We start from the raw sequence: 18,048 nt of genomic DNA, 5'->3' as shown, positions 1-18,048 counted from the left end.
ATTCTGTTGAATCTGAGCTCTTTGTATCCATCAGGATGACCGGACCCTTGTCTGGTCATTCTGATGTAATTAGCCAGATTGCATCGGTGTGAATGCTTGGGGCACATTCACACCGATGCACCTGGTTTCAGTTGTAGGAGGGGGGGGGGATATATATAATATACATGCGTATTGATGCTTGGGGCACATCCATACACATGTATACATTAATCATATCTAAGGGGGATTATATAAGGGGATATATAAGGTGGCACAGATAAGGGGGCACAAGCCCCTACACTATAAGGGGGCACAAGCCCCTACACTATCAGGGGGCACAAGCCCCTACATTATCAGGGGGCACAAGCCCCTACATTATCAGGGGGCACAAGCCCCTACATTATCAGGGGACACATATTTCCCACAGGGGCCAGCATGAGCCCCTGGGGATCACCATGGGCAGACGTGCGCAGATGCTGGGCACATCGTCCCATGATGCTATGTCTAATGTATGCACATATATACCATACATGCCCGCACGTGTTTGCAGGCGTGCATGGATATACAGTGGGGGAAATAATTATTTGACCCCTCACTGATTTTGTAAGTTTGTCCAATGACAAAGAAATGAAAAGTCTCAGAACAGTATCATTTCAATGGTAGGTTTATTGTAACAGTGGCAGATAGCACATCAAAAGGAAAATCGAAAAAATAACTTTAAATAAAAGATAGCAACTGATTTGCATTTCATTGAGTGAAATAAGTATTTGAACCCCTACCAACCATTAAGAGTTCTGGCTCACACAGAGTGGTTAGACACTTCTACTCAATTAGTCACCCTCATTAAGGACACCTGTCTTAACTAGTCACCTGTATAAAAGACACCTGTCCACAGAATCAATCAATCAAGCAGACTCCAAACTCTCCAACATGGGAAAGACCAAAGAGCTGTCCAAGGATGTCAGAGACAAAATTGTAGACCTGCACAAGGCTGGAATGGGCTACAAAACCATTAGCAAGAAGCTGGGAGAGAAGGTGACAACTGTTGGTGCGATTGTTCGAAAATGGAAGGAGCACAAAATGACCATCAATCGACCTCTCTCTGGGGCTCCACGCAAGATCTCACCTCGTGGGGTGTCAATGGTTCTGAGAAAGGTGAAAAAGCATCCTAGAACTACACGGGAGGAGTTAGTTAATGACCTCAAATTAGCAGGGACCACAGTCACCAAGAAAACCATTGGAAACACATTACACCGCAATGGATTAAAATCCTGCAGGGCTCGCAAGGTCCCCCTGCTCAGGAAGGCACATGTGCAGGCCCGTCTGAAGTTTGCCAATGAACACCTGAATGATTCAGAGAGTGACTGGGAGAAGGTGCTGTGGTCTGATGAGACCAAAATAGAGCTCTTTGGCATTAACTCAACTCGCTGTGTTTGGAGGAAGAAAAATGCTGCCTATGACCCCCAAAACACCGTCCCCACCGTCAAGCATGGGGGTGGAAACATTTTGCTTTGGGGGTGTTTTTCTGCTAAGGGCACAGGACAACTTATTCGCATAAACGGGAAAATGGACGGAGCCATGTATCGTGAAATCCTGAGCGACAACCTCCTTCCCTCTGCCAGGAAACTGAAAATGGGTCGTGGATGGGTGTTCCAGCACGACAATGACCCAAAACATACAGCAAAGGCAACAAAGGAGTGGCTCAAGAAGAAGCACATTAAGGTCATGGAGTGGCCTAGTCAGTCTCCGGACCTTAATCCAATCGAAAACCTATGGAGGGAGCTCAAGCTCAGAGTTGCACAGAGACAGCCTCGAAACCTTAGGGATTTAGAGATGATCTGCAAAGAGGAGTGGACCAACATTCCTCCTAAAATGTGCGCAAACTTGGTCATCAATTACAAGAAACGTTTGACCTCTGTGCTTGCAAACAAGGGTTTTTCCACCAAGTATTAAGTCTTTTTTTGTTAGAGGGTTCAAATACTTATTTCACTCAATGAAATGCAAATCAGTTGCTATCTTTTATTTAAAGTTATTTTTTCGATTTTCCTTTTGATGTACTATCTGCCACTGTTACAATAAACCTACCATTGAAATGATACTGTTCTGAGACTTTTCATTTCTTTGTCATTGGACAAACTTACAAAATCAGTGAGGGGTCAAATAATTATTTCCCCCACTGTATATGCATACATCTCAACCGTTCCTCAACACCATGTGATGTACAGGGCTGGTTCTAGCTTTGTTAGAAAGAGACTGTCATGTACTACAGTATGTGTACAGTAATGATGTTTGATTTTCATTTTTTTACATTAGTCATGGGATAACCCCTTTAAGATATAACTATACCAAAGAAGATATATCTATACCAAAGAAGAACAAAAGGCTTCTACCACATAACAATCATCTCTACACATGCCTATGGTATACTATTGAACTAGAAAAACCTGTACAAGAAAGTACCAGGCCGCATGGAATCAAATGTTATATTTATTAGCAAAATTATTAGAATAAAATAAATTACAATAAAAACAAGTGCAGGGGAAAAGGGCGACATCTACCAGAGGAGGACACAATAGCATCAATTCATACTGTTCCAACAATTAATCCAGAGTTATATAAAGTGCAAGTGCAATAGAAAACCATAACAAAAGAATTACAGAGACAGAATCAATTACCCATATTACCCCCCCCCCCCCCCAGGATTGCGCCAACCCTGACGCGCGTTACGGCAAACCTTCGTCTGGGTGTGGCTTCATTACCGCGGGACACGCAATAAATTTTCATAGTCACCAATCATGTTGCTCAATATAATTATAACCTTCACACAAATGGGCCATGCACACAAAAGCTTGTACTGAGCGGACCGCCTGTTCATGATGCGATGCGTCACGTGACACATGAGTCACGTGACCAACCATCCAGTCACATGATGACGCCGGCAGATCCCGCTATATTTGCCGGATAAATGTCAGCGGCATTGAACGAACTAATAGCGCATGCGCAGACCTGGCATAGACCAACTGGGAATGAAAAACAACCCACAAAAACCTGGGCAATGAAACACATAAATGATGTGTGAATGTGTTAAATATATATATTGAAAAAGTGAATGAATGAATAAATGTGAATTATAAATACACATCATAATCAGGGTGGATAAAAATCAATGATTTTTTAAAAAAAATCTTTTTTTTTTTTTACTTAAATCAGATTTTTGGGATTTAAATCAGATTTTTTTTTATATAAAATGCTTTTTGAGGAAAATATATTACCATCCAAAGGTTATTCCATCATGAAATAAAGATTAGTTTTTTAATTATGTAGAATAAGGCTGTACGTGGACTCCCATATTGTTGAATGGATTAGGCAGTGGCTGAGGGACAGACAACAGAGGGTTGTAGTCAATGGAGTATATTCAGACCATGGTCTTGTTACCAGTGGGGTACCTCAGGGATCTGTTCTGGGAGTCATATTGTTTAATATCTTTATCAGCGAAATTGCAGAAGGCCTCGATGGTAAGGTGTGTCTTTTTGCTGATGACACAAAGATTTGTAACAGGGTTGATGTTCCTATAGGGATACACCAAATTGAAAAGGATTTAGGAAAACTAGAGGAATGGTCAAAAATCTGGCAACTAAAATTTAATGTTCATAAGTGCAAGATAATGCACCTGGGGCGTAAAAACCCAAGAGCAGAATATAAAATCTGTGATACAGTCCTAACCTCAGTATCTGAGGAAAGGGATTTAGGGGTCATTATTTCAGAAGACTTAAAGGTAGGCAGACAATGTCATAGAGCAGCAGGAAATGCTAGCAGAATGCTTGGGTGTATAGGGAGAGGCATTACCAGTAGAAAGAGGGAGGTGCTCATGCCGCTCTACAGAGCACTAGTGAGACCTCATTTGGAGTATTGTGCTCAGTACTGGAGACCATATCTCCAGAAGGATATTGATACTTTGGAGAGAGTTCCGAGAAGAGCTACTAAACTAGTACATGGAGAACAAGGGTTTGGCGTCACTCAATATCTGGCACAAATATAGGCAGGCAAAGGACAATATTCAGGAATATTATTTATTAGGTTACTCACAACATGTTGTGTAAAATAACGAGATAAAATGACAGTAAAACTTTAAAAATTATAAAAAATCACACATATAGCATATCAGGACTCCTATAATACTTCCTATGTTCAGTCTCTTTGTATTATTATATGGTTCACAGTTCATATATGGTGAATTACCAAGTGAGGTCAATGGTAGTTCAATTGATTTGAAACACTTTGGTAATATAAATGTACTTTACCACTCCTGTTTAGCCGTACAGATGCCTGGCTATGGGCTGCAAGGATCGCTCCTATTAAACGTGGGGCCGATTGGCTGTAAGCTGCTTGGTTTGTGAACTGCAGGAAACACTCCTGTTGGCCGTGCGTCCGCTTGGCTGTGAGCTACAAGGACCTTTGGAGGCGGGTTCGCCTGTCGACCCTTCCCCGTATTGCTGAATGTTACAACCAACTCTGACCTTCCAGGACCTGATCGTGGCGTCCCACGTGGTTCGGCCGGATCGGTCAGGTGACTTCCTCTTTCAGGCGGGGTTTTCAAATAAATACAGCATTCGCTTGTAATAATCGGTGTCTTCCTTGTATCGTCCCACACTGTCTGCCGACCATACGCGTTTCGGGATGAGATCCCTTCCTCAGTGGTACAGACAGTGGGATTGAAATGTCCTTTTTATATCATCTTTAATTGATGAAATGCATGCTGGGACAGTGGGGGACTTGGAAGACCAGGATGTGGATTTCTAATGGTAGTTCATTCATGATCATTCGGATACATGTATTCCATACAAACAACTACAATGTTGTGTATATATATATATATATATATATATATATATATATATATATATATAAAATCTTGATACATCCTTACAAAGAGTATTGCTATATGGATGATGTAATGATGCCACGATACATTAATTTATTAAGTATAACACACATTAAAAATATAACATATATCAGCAACATATGCGCACTTGCGATTTTGGTGCGTTTTTACTATATTTCAATAAAAACCTATATTTAAAAAATGTTATTGTCCGTGGAATAAGATTTCATATATTTGTTAGATTTTCATAGATTTTCATAAAAAAGGGGGAAGGGGGGAGTTTCAATAATTGCACACAGTATTTATATGTAGAGAATTCATCACTGGTATATTCATCCAGTTAAAACAATAAATATGAAAATAAAAACAGATATAAAGATTTCAAAAACATAACTATTTAGGATAAAAACTTCCGATGTTCAAAAAATTCCAAAAAACGCACCTGCGGTTCCGGTGCGTTTTTAGTGCGTTTTTGCTAAAAAAAGTAAATATGAGTCGAGGATGATACTGAGGATATAGGGAAGCATCCCCTATATTGCACATCATATACTTGGTGATGTTCATACTTGAAATTGACTTTAAATGTGCTATATGTTGTTTAAGGGGGCGCGGACCTGCCTAGAAGGAGAGATCTGGGTGCTGGTAACACAGCCTAACACCAGATGTCCCATTCAAGGCAGACCAACGACCCATTATAGGAATGCGAAGAGTTCTAGTTCTGCGTTCAGACCCCTTGGGATAAGGGAGTCGAACTCAAAGATCCTCTTCGATTCATTTCTGGACATACGGAGGATATGGTTCCCACCTCTCCATGGTTGTTCAACTTTCTCTATAGCCATATATGTCAAACTGGATGGGTCGCTCCTATGGTAATCCCTATAGTGTTTAGACAGAGAGTGCAATTCATATCCCTTTTTTATGTTATTCACGTGTTCTGATATCCTCTTTTTTAGGGTACGTTTTGTTCGTCCTATATACTGCTTATGGCATGGGCATTCTATCAGATAAATCACGTTGGTAGAGTCGCATGTCAACCCTTCTTTGATATCCAAGAAAAAGGAATTTTGGGTTGAGATTGCCTTCAGGATCTTTTTAGGGAATTTTGTAATTCTACAGTTAGAGCAACGCCCACATCTATGGAATCCTTTAAAAGATAACCAATTATGTTTCTGTATATTGTATTCTCTATTCTTTATAGATGGCGCTACCTTCAATCCTAAATTGGAGGCCCTAGTGTATGTGATCAAGGGTGGGTTAGTGAGTATGGGCCCAACCACCTTGTCTCCAAGTAAGTGGTGCCAATGCTTTGCAATGATTCTCTCCATACTCCTATATTGGGCATGAAATGGTAGGATCATTCTCATTTTTTCATCATTCGCCCGTTTTTGTTTAGGGACAAAAAAATCTATTCTATCTAACATTTTGACCTCTTCCAATGACTTTTCCAAAGAATGAGCTGGATACTGTCTATCAATAAATTGTTTTTTTAGAGTCTCTGCTTCTATTGTGAACTGTTGGTCTTGTGTGCAATTCCGTTTTAATCTTCTAAATTGACTCTTGGGGACATTGATGAGCCACCTTGGTAGGTGACAGCTTGTGTATAATATAAAGCTGTTTTTGCTCACCAATTTATGATGTGTGCTACAAATTAGTCTATCCCCCTCAACTTTGATGTCAAGATCCAGAAATTGAATATTCCTCATATCTATAGTGGAAGTGAATTTTAGATTCAAATTGTTCACATTTATCTCCTCCAAGAAAGTAATGAGGGATGACATCGTGTTCTGCCATATGAACACGATGTCATCTATATAACGACGCCACAACACCAGATCCGCCCCCAGTCTCGATGCAATGACAGTGGATTCCCACTCTGCCATGAATAAATTGGCATAGCTGGGGGCGAATCTGGTGCCCATGGCAGTGCCCTTGCACTGGACATAGAAGTCACCGTTGAAGGAAAAATAATTGTGCGTCAATATGTATCTGACCCCTTCTATTACGTAATGGATTTGTTCTTTATTCATGGTTCCACTCTGGGTCAGTTGTTGACTAAGTGCTTCTAGGCCCTGTTCGTGATCTATTATGGTATACAGAGAATTGACATCCAGTGTCCCCAATATATATCCTTCCTTATATTGCATCCCCTCTAAAATTTTAATTACTTCAGTGGTGTCTTTGATATATGATGGTATTTTCTTTACAATCGGTTGTAACAATTGGTCAATATATCTTGACAGATTAGAGGAAATAGAGTTTATCCCTGATATTATGGGCCTTCCTGGAGGTTTCGTTAGAGTCTTATGTATCTTAGGAATACAGTACATCACTGGCATTCTTTTTTCTGTACTCATAATATACTTTGCCTCTTGCTCCGACAGAATTCCTGAGACAGTGCCTTTTTTGCAATATTGTATTAGTCGTTTGAAGTAGTCCTCTGTAGGATCTCGTTTTAGTTTAGTATATGTGGACTCTTCATTCAATTGTCGCAGGCATTCCTCTATGTAGTCATTTGTGTTAAGGACTACAATCGCCCCTCCTTTATCAGCTGGTCTTATTGTTATATCATTACTGGATTGTAGCTGTTTAATTGCCTCTATTTCCTTCCTGCATAAATTGTATCTTAGATTATTTCCCTTCAATTTCCTCAGATCATCCTCAACGCACTTTTTGAACGTTGCCATGTGATGGCTTATTTCTTGTTTCGGGTATTTTTTAGAATTTATTCTCAAACCTGTGTGCATATATTGACCCCCCTCCACACTAACATTAGTTTCCATTATCGGATTTTTGATAAAATACTTTTTTAAACAAAGTCTTCTAATAAATTCTTCCACGCCTATATATGTGGAAAACTTATCCAACTTAGTTGTAGGGGCGTATTTTAAACCTTTATTCAATAAAGTGACCTGTGAATCCGAGAGTTGAGTATTACTCAAATTCACTATGCTTGATGTATTCTCTATTTGTTGTGCCTGTTTCTTCTTACAGTGTCTACCTCTTCTAATCCTTCTTCTCCCCTGTGGGATTGTGTTCTCTTGTGTGTTCTCACCTCCTGATTCTATGAAGGGTAGTGATTCCGTGATGGGTGATGGTTTTGTCTGGAATAGTGATGATTGTGATTGTACCTTTGTGACGTGTCTCTCATAGGTGTGTGTCGGTGTCTTAAATTGTATTGGTGATGTTGCCTCTGTTCCCTCGTGTTGTCTCTTATTGGGGTAGGTGATCAGGGTTTTCTTATTCTTGTTTTCTGATGGGGGGGTGTGTAATCTAAAAAAAGGGGTGATGAAAGTGACTCATACCGATTTGCTGTTGGAACATTATAGTGGTTTAAGTCTCCCCTTTTGTTTGTATCACCATTTCTTTGTAATCTAGGAAACTCTATATCTCGCTCTTTGCCGGTAAATTCCCCCACGGTTGTGTCGGGAATATCACCAGCATTGAGCTGTTTTAGTTTTTTACATTTTTTATACATAATGTCTTTCTCTAATGTGTCTAGGTTTCTACAGATTCTCTGTTGCCATTTCTGGACTTGCTCTGTATTTGGGAAATGGTCCACTATTTTTCTTATATCAGTAATCTGGTCTGAGGTCTCACTTAAAATTTGTGTCCGTCTATTTACAATAATGTGGATTAAATTAGTGGATTGTGTTTTAAGAAAAGAATCCCATTCTTTTTTGAAAGTGTCATTCATTAAGTCTAGTGCAGGTGTTTTATTTAATGTTAATCCCTTGGGGATATTACCACTTTGTATATATTGATTGAGAGCTTTCACTTCCCATTTATTGCGTAGCTGTTTTTGTAGCAATTTCTCTAAACATATAGCACATTTAAAGTCAATTTCAAGTATGAACATCACCAAGTATATGATGTGCAATATAGGGGATGCTTCCCTATATCCTCAGTATCATCCTCGACTCATATTTACTTTTTTTAGCTAAAACGCACTAAAAACGCACCTGAACCGCAGGTGCATTTTTTGGAATTTTTTGAACATCGGAAGTTTTTATCCTAAATAGTTATGTTTTTGAAATCTTTATATCTGTTTTTATTTTCATATTTATTGTTTTAACTGGATGAATATACCAGTGATGAATTCTCTACATATAAATACTGTGTGCAATTATTGAAACTCCCCCCTTCCCCCTTTTTTATGAAAATCTATGAAAATCTAACAAATATATGAAATCTTATTCCACGGACAATAACATTTTTTAAATATAGGTTTTTATTGAAATATAGTAAAAACGCACCAAAATCGCAAGTGCGCATATGTTGCTGATATATGTTATATTTTTAATGTGTGTTATACTTAATAAATTAATGTATCGTGGCATCATTACATCATCCATATAGCAATACTCTTTGTAAGGATGTATCAAGATTTTATATATATATATATATATATATATATATATATATACACAACATTGTAGTTGTTTGTATGGAATACATGTATCCGAATGATCATGAATGAACTACCATTAGAAATCCACATCCTGGTCTTCCAAGTCCCCCACTGTCCCAGCATGCATTTCATCAATTAAAGATGATATAAAAAGGACATTTCAATCCCACTGTCTGTACCACTGAGGAAGGGATCTCATCCCGAAACGCGTATGGTCGGCAGACAGTGTGGGACGATACAAGGAAGACACCGATTATTACAAGCGAATGCTGTATTTATTTGAAAACCCCGCCTGAAAGAGGAAGTCACCTGACCGATCCGGCCGAACCACGTGGGACGCCACGATCAGGTCCTGGAAGGTCAGAGTTGGTTGTAACATTCAGCAATACGGGGAAGTGTCGACAGGCGAACCCGCCTCCAAAGGTCCTTGTAGCTCACAGCCAAGCGGACGCACGGCCAACAGGAGTGTTTCCTGCAGTTCACAAACCAAGCAGCTTACAGCCAAGCGGCCCCACGTTTAATAGGAGCGATCCTTGCAGCCCATAGCCAGGCATCTGTACGGCTAAACAGGAGTGGTAAAGTACATTTATATTACCAAAGTGTTTCAAATCAATTGAACTACCATTGACCTCACTTGGTAATTCACCATATATGAACTGTGAACCATATAATAATACAAAGAGACTGAACATAGGAAGTATTATAGGAGTCCTGATATGCTATATGTGTGATTTTTTATAATTTTTAAAGTTTTACTGTCATTTTATCTCGTTATTTTACACAACATGTTGTGAGTAACCTAATAAATAATATTCCTGAATATTGTCCTTTGCCTGCCTATATTTGTGCCAGATATTGAGTGACGCCAAACCCTTGTTCTCCAAATTGTACTCTCAAACAGCAACAGGGAGTGCTGTGTGGCAGTGCACCCATTCCATTGTACATCAGTGAGTGAGCCACCTAACCTTGAATCTACAATAAACTAGTACATGGATTGCAGGATAAAACTTACCAGGAAAGATTAAAGGACCTTAACACGTATAGCTTGGAAGAAAGGCGAGACAGAGGGGATATGATAGAAACTTTTAAATACATAAAGGGAATCAACAAGGTAAAAGAGGAGAGAATATTTAAAAGAAGAAAAACTGCTACAAGTGGACATAGTTTTAAATTAGAGGGGCAAAGGTTTAAAAGTAATATCAGGAAGTATTACTTTACTGAGAGAGTAGTGGATGCATGGAATAGCCTTCCTGCAGAAGTGGTAGCTGCAAATACAGTGAAAGAGTTTAAGCATGCATGGGATAGGCATAAGGCCATCCTTCATATAATATAGGGCCAGGGGCTATCCATAGTATTTAGTATATTGGGCAGACTAGATGGGCCAAATGGTTTTTATCTGCCGACACATTCTATGTTTCTATATGTGTCATTTTTTGGGTAAATATATTCCATTAATCCATTCACAATGTCATACTCTTCCAGAGGTTTTTGTAAGATTATTGGGCAGTTTCTCTGCCTACAAGATATTATCACAGATGCTTGGTTTACTTTTGCAGTTCTCAAAACTGAATTTGACTCAGAGATCACATGCCTCTTCTTCACAGCAAAAATGTTATAACATGAACAGAGTTGAGAAAAATACCTTAATCCTAACTACTACAAACCTATGAATACAGAATCAACCTAATCAAACTAATATGAAAAGTTGTTACTCTAAAAATCTTCATCTACTTGCATATTATAAGTTATACCAGCAAGAATTAGTCTTTATGTAGAAAACTATGATTTAAATCAAGCCTTACTGACTAGTGATTTAAATCGTGATTTAAATCATTTTGATTTAAATCAAATCCACCCTGATCATAATTCAATATAACATGATAGTGAGTGAATGAGCATAACACATGATTCAATAATAAAAATCCATCATAATCATAATACAACCAATAATAAAACACATTTTTTTATAAAAATTTCTGAAAATTAGAAATGTGACAATGTGTGAAAAATGTGTAGGATAACAAAAATAAATAATGCAAAAGTGAAAAATACAAAAAAATTGTAAATGATGCAAATGAATGTGAGCGCATGAAGTTGTATGTGCAAAGTGGTGATGAACAATGTGCTATGAATGCTGGTATATAACATCATATGATGAAATGGTAAAAAAAATGAAAAAAGAAAAGGGTAATTGTAAGCAATTGCCAATAATTGTGTTGTTTACGCACCAGGAGTATATTACAATCGAGCCTAAAAATGTAAGAGTGATAAATTGCATGCAGTGCACAACATTAAATAAATAATTTTAAATAACAATTCATACCAATGTACAAAAACAAATTAAAAACAATAACATGTGCTGACTCGAGGAATAACTAGAGAAAGGACGAAAAACCAGAGGACTCATTGAGTTCATTTGGACTCAATGGGCCAGATTTATCATTCCTCTGACAGCTCACTCCACTTTAACATATGGCTAAAGTCAGTTTTAGCCAAGTCAGATTTATGATCGGCCCTTTAAGACTGTAATAAATGTGGTTTGACGGTAGCAGTTTATCCGTCAGTAAGCAGCTTTACAAAAGTCGCACATCTTTGCGAAAAAGTCGCACGTTTTTATGAAAAAGTCGCATGTTCTATTAAAAAGTCTCATAAGATAAGCATGGTCCTCACTGGAGTGAAATTGCGACTTTTTTGCGACTTTTTTGCGACTTTTTAAATAGTCCCAATAGTAAATCTGTCTAGAGATTCATTTACATAAGAAAACACGCCCACTTTCAGAAAACTGGCGAGCATAGTGCAGAGCAGTAAAAAGTCGCAAATTTGTGCGCAGTTTTAGCGTTTGGGACTTTTTTGGAGACTTTTTCACTCCATTATTCTGACCTGAGCTAATGATAAATCTGGCCCAATGTGTTCAATTTACAAATCCATTTACATTCCAACTGGGTAAGTTTCTTTGAGGTGTCCCCACCACGGACACTTTTTGGTACGCAGTCAATTCCCCGCACTTTCAAATACTTGGGGTCACAATCGTGATACATTTTAAAGTGTCTTGCAACAGGTTTCAAATTAGTCATATCTCCTTCATTGAGGGCGGCTAAGATGTCACGGACATGCTCACGCACCCTGATCTTCAACTCCCTTACATTTCCCACGGGGACAAAGCCCCATTTGGGTTTTCCAATCCCAGGAAAGATTAGAGGAGTTGGTTTAATGTAAAGGCTTTTCACTAAATGATCTTTCAAATTTCTAGATCTTCTGGCCACTACTAAAGGGCCCGAAGTGGTATATTGCGCAACAAACAGATCCGACTATAGTACTGGCCAGAATTAGTGTTGAGCGAACTTCTGTTTTAAATTCGGCGTCTAAAGTTCGGCCTCCGGTTAGCGGAGAATCCCGATATGGATTCCGAATTCCGTTGTGGTCCGTGGTAGCGGAATCAATAATGGCCGATTATTGATTCCGCTACCACGGACCACAACGGAATTCGGAATCCATATCGGGATTCTCCGCTAACCGGAAGCCGAACTTTAGACGCCGAACCTAAAACAGAAGTTCGCTCAACACTAGCCAGAATATCTCCAGGCAAGCTTTCATCTCAGGCCATCTGGAATGATAGCCTATGATTAACCTCACTTTGTCATCCTTGGATTGCTGTTTCTTGGAGTAAAGAAGATCAGTGCGAGAACACAATTTAGCCCTTCTATAAGCATCTTTAATAGATCGTTGACTGTATCCACGATTGGAAAATCGCTGCTTCAGATCACTTGCATATTCTTCAAACTTGTAATCAGTAGAGCATATCCTGTGTCCTCTCAAGAACGGTCCATCTGGAATTGATCTAATCATCTGTGGAAGATGAGATAAAGAGGCATGTAAAAAAAGAGTTCACATATGTTGACTTCCTGGAACCATTGTCTCCCCTCCAAACTAGGACATCCAGAAAATCAATAGTAAAGATAAAACAAGGTGGAGGGCACTCAGTTATCTAGGTTTAGATGTTAGTGGTACAAAAGATGAAACAAATGACAGATATAACGGTAGTATATTTAAAAATAGATAATTTATTATAATCCTTTAAAAAATATATATAAAATGCGTAGGAAATGGATAAAAATGAGTTGATGATGCAAAAGGTGTATAAAGAAAAATAGAAAAATTTAACAGAATAGAAAAAATTATAAAAAATTTAATAAAAATGAAAAAAAATTTAAATGTGAAAAAAATGGATATTTAAAATATATAAAAGATATGTAAAAGATATATATTCCAGAGAATGTTACGTTCAATGTTGGATCCGATATTAGCTTCAGAAGAGGGTGTTCCAAATGTCTGTAGAAGGTCTGTTATAGAGTCAAAAGTTTGTTCATGTGGTTGCTGGGACTTGTAGTTTTGCCTGTAATGCTGCTTTTGTTTCCTCTGACTTGCCTGTTTGTAGCATTATTTGTGGTGTTTAGCGAGGAATCCTCCTGCTTATGGACGGGTGTCTGTAATGAGATATGCACTGCCTGTAACTGCAATATGTTTGCAGGGGCCGTGATTACTATACAGCGTGGCTGTGTCACAATGCGGATCCTCCTTTAACCGCCTCCGGACCGCCTAACGCAGGATCGCATTCCGGAGGCGGCAGCGCTGCACAGAGTCACGCATATACGCGTCATCTCGCGAGACGCGAGATTTCGCTCAAAGCCGGCCCGCGCATGCGCATCACGGGGCGGCAAAAGTTAAAGGACAATTTCGTCACCAGCCTGCCAGCAACGACCATTGGCTGGCAGGCTGGCGATTTTCAAAAAAACGAATCACAAGCCATATAACAGATCATATTAGTAAATATGATCTGTTATATGGCTTGTCTGCTCCTCTGCTGGTCCTTTTCGTCGGTTGGATCCAGCAGAGGAGCAGGCTTCACAGTGAGTAGCACCAACACCACACTTTAGCCCCAGATCACCCCCATCACCCCAATTAACCCTTTGATCACCCCTTTGATCGTCCCTGTCAATCACTAGTGAAAGGAAAAAAGTGATCAGTGTAAACTGACACTTTCTTTTTTCACTAGTATTGGCTGTTAGGTTTTAGGATAGTTTAGGCCCCTTGGTTAGGTAGTTAGTGATCGGTTAGCGCCCAGCCCACCGCACCGCAGTCCCTTATTCGCTGATTAGCGTATCGCTAATCAGCATTTGTACTTTTATAGTATCTGTAAGTGATCAAAACTGATCACGGTCAGATCTATAATAGTATTAGTGTCACTTTAGTTCGCCCTCCACCCAAAACGCAGTGTTTGCCCGATCAGGCCTGATCGGTCGCCCACACGTGCGTTCACCCACGTCCGCCCCACCGCAGTGACAAAAAATAAATATTTTTTGATCACTGCACATTTACTTTACACGCACTGCGGCGATAAAAAAAATCAGTTTTGATATTTTTTATCAACCGCAGCGGCCTCCGGTACTTCGCTAGCCTCCCCATTGTAAGACAGGCTTGCTTTTTTTCTTGGGTAGTCTCAGGGATTACCCCTAAATTTAGTAGTCCAAATGGCAAACAGGGGGTATTCTTCTGAAGAGGCCTACAGGATTCTGACCCAGTCGGATGAGGAATGGGAACCCTCATCTGATGAATCTAGCGGGTCAGAATATGAACCTGTAGAAAGCAGTGGCTCTCTGACCCAAAGTTCGGACGAGGAGGTGGAGGTCCCTGATAGAACCAGGCGTACCCGGCCCCGTGTCGCTAGACCACAGGTTGCGCAGGATCCGCTTCAAGAGCAGCAGAGTGGGGCTGGCGCTGTCGGATCACGTGGTGAGGCATACACCAGCAGCGCAGCCCTCCCTGGACCTAGTACCAGCACTGCCGTACAACATGGTGAAGTGGCGGGCACCAGAAGGGCAGTTGAAGCTGGTACGGTGGCACGTGCAGTAGTTACCCCGTCGCAGCCACCGCACAGACAGGCCCGTAGAGCCCCTAGAATCCCTGAGGTGCTGGCAAACCCTGATTGGCAGTCACCAACTTCAGCCGCACCATTAGTTCCCCCTTTCAGGGCCCTAGGATTTTTTGAGCTGTTCTTGACTGCGGAGCTCTTGGACTTAGTCGTGGCAGAGACAAACCGGTATGCCACACAATTTATATCCGCCAACCCGGGAAGCTATTATGCCCAGCCTTTCCGGTGGAAACCAGTCCAAGTTTCCGAAATGAAAATTTTTCTGGGCCTTCTCCTCAACATGGGTCTAACTAAAAAGCATGAATTGCGGTCATATTGGTCCATGAACCCGATTCATCACATGCCCATGTTCTCTGCTGCTATGTCCAGGGCACGATTTGAGGCCATCCTCCGTTTCCTGCATTTTAGCGACAACACCACCTCCCGTCCCAGAGGCCACCCAGCTTTTGACCGGCTCCACAAAATTCGGCCCCTCATAGACCACTTCAACCAGAAATTTGCAGATTTGTATACCCCCGAGCAAAACATCTGCGTAGACGAGTCCCTAATACATTTTACCGGGCGCCTTGGCTTCAAACAATACATCCCAAGCAAGCGTGCCCGGTATGGGGTCAAATTGAATAAGCTCTGTGAAAGGGCCACAGGCTATACCCACAAATTTCGGATCTATGAGGGAAAAGACCAGACCCTGGAGCGGGTCGGTTGCCCTGACTACCTGGGGAGCAGTGGGAAGACAGTCTGGGACTTGGTGTCACCCTTATTTGGCAAGGGGTACCATCTTTATGTGGACAATTTCTACACAAGTGTGGCCCTCTTTAGGCATTTGTTTCTAGAACAGATTTGCGCCTGTGGCACCGCGCGAACTAGTCGCGTGGGCTTCCCCCAACGGCTCGTTACCACCTGTCTTGCAAGGGAGAGAGGGCTGCCTTGTGTAACGAAGAACTGCTCGCAGTGAAATGGAGAGACAATCGTGACATTTACATGCTCTCCTCCATTCACGCAGACACGACAATACAAATTGAGCGAGCAACCCGTGTCATTGAAAAGCCCCTCTCAGTCCACGACTATAATTTGCTCATGGGAGGGGTGGACTTCAATGACCAGATGTTGTCTCCGTATTTAGTTTCCCGATGCACCAGACGCTGGTATAAGAAGGTGTCTGTATATTTAATTCAATTGGCTCTGTACAATAGTTTTGTTCTCTACAGTAAGGCTGGGAGAACAGGATCCTTCCTCAAATTCCAGGAAGAGATCATCGAGAACCTCCTGTATCCAGAAGGTTCCGTGGCCCCATCCACCAGTGTAGTTAGCCGTCTACACGAGCGACATTTCCCCAGTGTCGTTCCTGGTACCTCAACCCAACCGTCACCCCGAAAAAGATGTCGTGTCTGTAGCAGGAGTGGAATAAGGCGTGACACCCGCTATTTCTGTCCTGACTGTCCTGACCACTCTGCCCTATGCTTTGGAGAGTGTTTCCGGAAGTACCACACACAGGTACACTTAGCATAGGGATTGCATCTCACAGGACAGGCACACAGGGCTATTAGGGCCCTTTTACTCACAGCTGCTGCAAACCTCTCCTTTCACCTGGGAAGAAGTGCATAACGTACTTCGCCACATCTTTGGGCGATTTGCGCTTTGCACATTGTCCCATGGGGAAGGAGAGGTTTGTTCTATAAAGGTAAAAAAAACTAAACAAAAAAAAATTACCGGTAAGTAAAAAAGTTAACGTTCAGTTAAAAAAGTTTATATGTTCTGTTCAAAAGTTAATAAATTTATTGCATTGCGGCCTGGTTTTTTCTTTTTTTTTTTTTTTTTTTTTTTCCTTCCAGGTGGACCAACCGATCGACTAGCTGCAGCACTGATGTGCATTCTGACAGAAGCATTGCGCTGCTGTCAGATTACACGCAAGTCGGTGTATGCGGCGCTGCAAGACCAGATTTCTCCTCTGCAGTAAAAGATACGTTTGCCGAGGCATATGAGCTGAGGAGGTGGCGGTGTTCATATACTTTGGCAAACACTTTGTATATATAAAAAAAATAATCCCGGCAAGGATCGATTGATGTGAATGGAGAAATCTGGTTTGCCAGGGCGTACAAGCTAAGTGGGTATGGATGTTGGGCGGAGCTCCTATGTCCTGGCAGACGCCTTTCCCCTCCTTTTTCTTTTTTTGGCAGAGATTTTTTCATCCACATTGATCGATGCGAATGAAGAAATCTGTGCCGTTCATTTTTTTCTTTCAGCCCAGAGGCTGAACTGAAAAAAAAAATCTCATTACCCGTATGCTCAATATAAGGAGAATAGCAGAAACTCCTAATGCTGGCCATACATGTAATGATTGCGGAGACCCTCAAATGCCAGGGCAGTACAAACACCCCACAAATGACCCCATTTTGGAAAGAAGACACCCCAAAGTATTCGCTGAGGGGCATATTGAGTCCATGAAAGATTTAAATTTTTGTCCCAAGTTAGCGGAAAGGGAGACTTTGTGAGAAAAAAAACAAAAAAATCAATTTCCGCTAACTTGTGCCAAAAATGTTTTTTTTCTATGAACTCGCCATGCTCCTCATTGAATACCTTGGGGTGTCTTCTTTCCAAAATGGGGTCACATGTGGGGTATTTATACTGCCCTGGCATTTTAGGGGCCCCAAAGCGTGAGAAGAAGTCTGGTATCCAAATGTCTAAAAATGCCCTCCTAAAAGGAATTTGGGCACCTTTGCGCATCTAGGCTGCAAAAAAGTGTCACACATGTGGTATCGCCGTACTCAGGAGAAGTTGGGGAATGTGTTTTGGGGTGTCATTTTACATATACCCATGCTGGGTGAGAGAAATATCTTGGTCAAATGCCAA

The sequence above is a fragment of the Bufo bufo genome, chromosome 3, assembly GCF_905171765.1.
Source record: "Bufo bufo chromosome 3, aBufBuf1.1, whole genome shotgun sequence".
In the NCBI taxonomy this organism is placed as follows: domain Eukaryota; kingdom Metazoa; phylum Chordata; class Amphibia; order Anura; family Bufonidae; genus Bufo; species Bufo bufo.
The sequence above is the reverse complement of the archived record's forward strand: the minus strand, read 5'-3'. Positions refer to the sequence as shown.